Raw genomic sequence first — 5,051 nt, forward strand, 5'->3', positions numbered from 1 at the left:
CCATTATTTTTCTTACTCTGTATCTCATCACAATTCTTACTGTTATTTTCTGTTTTTATAGTGAATTGGTTCTTCATGCCAGATATTTTAGTGTTAAACTGCATTATATTTTCATTGAGAAGTTGTAAAAACTGCTGAAGTGAGAACAGAGAGACGTGAAGCTGTCTATGGACAGTGATGGTGGTATCTGTGGTGGAAACTGCAGAAGTTTATGGTGACTTAAAACACTTCAGAGCATGCAGAATATGACAAATAATAGCATTTTTGTTTTTTTATTCTTCCTTTCTGTTTTCTGTCAATCAATCCACAATTTTCTACAAATTGTTCACACTATAACTCCTAAACTCCATTAAAAATGTTATGTGTATTTCTTACAGTTAACAGTAAATGATCATTACATCAGAGAGGATAAACATTTATATGTAAGATGTACGGGGTGAAACCAGTAAACACACATCCAACTTCTGCCAACAACATGGTTGTTTTAGTCCCTCGCTTATAATCAGTGGACCTTTTTCACAGCAAACACTTTGACTTTTTCAAGCAGAAAAATTACAGGTGTAAATAATAACATCAATGTTGGCACCAATACTGGGTCTATAAGTTGATTGTATAACAGTGTTTGTATCTATTACATCATAACTGCTGACCTTACTGAAGAGTCTAAATTAAGAGCAGGTTTATAGAGAAATGACTGAAGCCAGAACAGACTGTTGGTCAGTGTGAGGGCAGCTGGCAGACATGCTGCATGTAGCTCTGATACCAAAATTAAACCTCCTTCCTCATCATAATTCTTAGTAAAACCACAGATAAACAATTTATGTAGTGCAGCAGTAGTTTAGTTTTTGATGTCATATTTTGACATGGAGAACCTTCATATTTACTTTAAGGTGTCAATGTTTCTCATTTTTAAGTAATGTATCGGCTCATCATGCAACATGCAGCAGTGTAAAGCTGCATCAAGTTATCATAAAAGGTGTCAAAGTTGTCACGTTGGTCAGAGAGGTGTGAGGCTGTCTGTGTTTGTTTCACAGTGGAAAAAAAAACACTTGTGAAGAGGAAGCTGCAGACATAGTTTTTATGTTCACATCATACACTACAGAACATGCAGAGTAGAACATGTTTCCGAGAGCAAAATAAGTTTTACAAAAGCATTTTTACAGTTATAGCTTGAAATCAAACAGAAAACACAGTAATACAACATGAAGCACACCATAGCACACTACTATAAGTACTCTGTTCTCAATGATACAACATGTCCGTCAACAATCCACAACAAATCTAAAAATCGGCACAAAGCAAGACAGCATGTGAAAATGTGGTCCAAATATATACATCATACTTCATCTCATTTAAATCTTCTCTGTGTGTTCCACTGATGAGGGACACAAGCCAAAACACATATGTATCACAATAATTGTTCTCTATATTACAAGTGTGGTCTTCTTTCTAGCAAATGTGAAAAAGTCTTCAGATACACTCGATCTGCTTTGTCAAAGTGTTTGTGTGGCTGAACGTTGGGGTAGAGAGGATGTGTCTGGGTCTTAGAAAAGTCGACTCTGCTACAGTGAAGATCATCCTGCTGTGTTGGTTGGGCTGAGATGTTTTCATTCACAGGACCAGGGTTTAACTGATGAGAAGACAAGACAAATAATATTAGTTTACATTGTGGGGCACTAAACCTCTAATAATAAGGAGTAACTGCTGACCTCACAGCCTTAGAGGAATAATTAGTTTGTCTAAAATATGTTTATTTTCTTTTACAGATAGTTTTTAGGTCAGAGTAATCTTCATGATATCAATGATAAATGATTAATGAATGAATGAATGAATGATTGATCCATATCCAATGATTTACAAATGGCTGATTTGTGTTGGAAGACTAATGTAGCTGTGTAATGTGGACTGCAGTAGAAGAAATTGTAGATATACAGCACATCTACCTTTCAAAATTTGGACCCATAAAACTAATGGTACTGTACAATGTAGTTCTGTGTTGTTTTGTGTAACTTGAAAGATCATCCCATCCCAATTTAAAATATTCTGTTCTTTGAGAAGGAACCGCAAATCCTGCACACTCAGGTAAAAAATCTTACTTTCTTACTCGAAAGTATATGAAGGCCCGAAGTGTTTTTAATTAATTAAGTAAAATTGACCTACAATGTGAGTTTTAGATCTTAGTGACGTGACATTAAAGCCAAACTGCAATTTGAATTCTCTCCACATTTTGTGAAAGGAAATATAAACAATCATGAAACTGCAGATATTGTGCATAATTCTCAATGTTTCAAAAGAAGATCAAACCGTTTTTGGACATATTTGTGGAAACAGTGTCTTAGCTTCAGGCCTGTGGGTGGGTGTTTCCCTTTGTAGCGATTGACTGACGTTTGAATGCTGTCTTGTAAGGAGACACGCTGTCAGCTCGCTGCTGCTCAACTGACTAGAGCATGTCATACTCTGTATAGCCTTTAATGTTGCTGATAAAGGGAAAAAACATCTTGTCTTGATATTGGGTATAATTCTGTTTCAAAAGAAAATCAAATCGTTTTGTACATATTTGTGGAAACAGTGTCTTAGCTTCAGGCCTTTACCCTTATCAACAAGTTCACATAGTGTTGGTTATGTCCTCTTAGTGATTAAAGACATCTGTGCATTTACAATATTCAGTATTTGGGAGGACCCATCATGCTGTGAAGTTTGTATTTCACTCAGAAACTGGAAACTAGAGAGCTGGACTAACTAGCTTCCACTCAGAAAGTGAGAGCTATGTAAACTAGCTTGTTAATGTTAGCACTGATTCCCACAAGATGTCATTTTTGTTCATGTTATTTCAACTCATTCCCAAATTATCAAAAGAAGGATGTCTAGTTAGCGTTAGCTGTCTCTCTTTCACAGGTCCATATACAGTATGATGATGGAAAATGACCAGACTGTCAAAAGTATAAGTTGAAACTAACAGCAATAGGTCATTTAATGTCAGCAGCCCCCCATGAATTTAATCAGGACACTAAGTAATGTACTGTAAGCAGTGTTCAAATCACAGATGGGACCAAGTAACAGCTAACAATGACTAGGAAGGACTAACAATGTATGAACCATTTGGATGAGTTGACTGTTGTTCAGTGTGAAGGTGGTAGCATGTGGGTCTGACATGAAAATTTCAGACAGACCTCACCATCACATGAACAATGCTGCTAGCATGGCTAAGAATTAGTAGTAGAGAATCCAGAATCTGTAAATGAGCTAATTTTGTCAAAGTGCTGGTTTTTCAGGTTTTGATCAGAATTTCTTGATCACTTGAACACTTTTAACATGAACTAAAGCTCACATTTACTCTATTATCTTTTCACTCATACATTTGTTCTTGTGCAGGGTGATAGTGACCAGTGTTCTGGCTGACAGACATCCAGGAGAACTGCACATCTTCAGGAACTATGACCCTCTCGCTGTCCACAGAGAGCCCCCGTATACCACCACGGCCACGTTCCAGCCTCTTACTGTCCCACAAGGTACTAGACCTACTGCACTAGTGTTCAAATGTTTTATGAATGGTGGGTGGTGGTGTGTGTTGCTGTCTGCCACAGTGTCCTTGATGTTACCACCAGACGGTAACATAATAAAGTCACCATTTTTAACTCCTGCAGTGTTTAATGACACAGAGCAGCCAGATATGGCTGTCAAAGAGTAAATGATTAGGTGCTATAGCTGACATTTTTCTCAGTTGATGCAGTCTCGTCATACGTCTCACAATCTTTAATTACATTCCAGTAACCTTTTAAGCAAGATTCATGAAAATCTGATCATTGGTGTGTTCAATGATTATCAATGTAGATTTTAAACACCAAAGTGAAAGGACCCACAAGTTTTATTAAAACAGTACCAGTGGAGTCTGAGATATCATAAAGCCCAACCTGTAATAAGCTACATAATTCTTATTTCCCTCAAATATAATCAGTTGTAATGAAGAGATGCTTACTCAGGGCTTGTGTTGGATCTAAAGCGGACAGCAGCATAGAGGACATGCGTCTGTTCTTGGGGCTGATGTGGCTGGACGGTGGTGTAGAGCGGATCTGTCTGGGTCTTAGAGAAGTTAACTCTGCTATAGTGAAGGTCGTCCTGCTCTGTCGCTTGAGCTGAGATGTCTTCATACACAGGACCAGGGTTTAGCTGATAAAGAAAGTAAGTAATATCATTCTACATTACGTTAAAGTTTTGGCTGATCCTCCAAAGCAATATGGAACAATTCCAAGTAGAACACAACTGATAATGGTTTTGGAAGAGATATTAAATGAGTGTAACAACAGATATTTGGTAACTTTACATTCTAGTTTCATGAATAACAATAAAAATACATTTTCCCATTTAGGGTTTCTCCAAGACAGTTATCAACACTGAAAATATTGATAAACAATGAAGAAATAAGAACCTGCAAGAAAAGCATTTAACAAGGGTTGTTGTCAGTATTGTTATGTTATGTAGCAGAATTGTTTAAATTATTTTATTTTACCTGCTCCATATTGTCTGATGTTTCAAGTCTAGGAGAACGGCTGGAGGACCTCTTTCTCCTGCTTAGTGAAATGAGTAAATATAAAAATGAATAGATGATGTCAGGTGAGTGTGTAAATGTCATGACTCTGAAACAAAGCTCATTGTTTCTCACCTAATCCAGAAGAACTCAGTGAGTGGTATTATAACCAGGAGAGCAGCAATAACTCCAACTGCTGCTGTTGATGTTCCTGTGGTACTTTGGACAGTGAGAGTCTTTTCACCAGAGCTGATGTCTTGGTGGGTTTTGACAGCACATGAGTAGTTTCCTGCATGTTGAATGCTGACTGGGTCTAGAACCAGGTGTTTGTTTTGGCTCTCTGGCACCATCAGAAGTCGACTGTTCAAGTACCAAATGTAGTTTGTGTCGTCAGTCAGAGGACAGTTGGTACTGCAGGTCAGTGTGACTCTCTGGCCCTCTGTCACCACAGCAGGATGCAACTTAACTTCCAAGCCTGAAAGATGATTAGATTAGTCAATAAATGTAAAAGAGACGTATCATCTCA

At 37.6% G+C, this 5,051-nt stretch overlaps 1 long non-coding RNA gene across 1 annotated transcript; it reads right to left on the reverse strand.

Moving 5' to 3' along the window:
- Window positions 1-1,267: 1,267 nt before the first annotated feature.
- Window positions 1,268-4,671, reverse strand: LOC121910182. The gene is made up of 3 exons (XR_006099612.1): window positions 4,661-4,671; window positions 4,508-4,565; window positions 1,268-1,630 (listed from the first exon to the last, which is right to left on the reverse strand). It is a non-coding gene; the product is annotated as an uncharacterized LOC121910182 (long non-coding RNA).
- Window positions 4,672-5,051: the final 380 nt, after the last annotated feature.

This window comes from Thunnus maccoyii, chromosome 2 (assembly GCF_910596095.1).
Source record: "Thunnus maccoyii chromosome 2, fThuMac1.1, whole genome shotgun sequence".
Classification (NCBI taxonomy): domain Eukaryota; kingdom Metazoa; phylum Chordata; class Actinopteri; order Scombriformes; family Scombridae; genus Thunnus; species Thunnus maccoyii.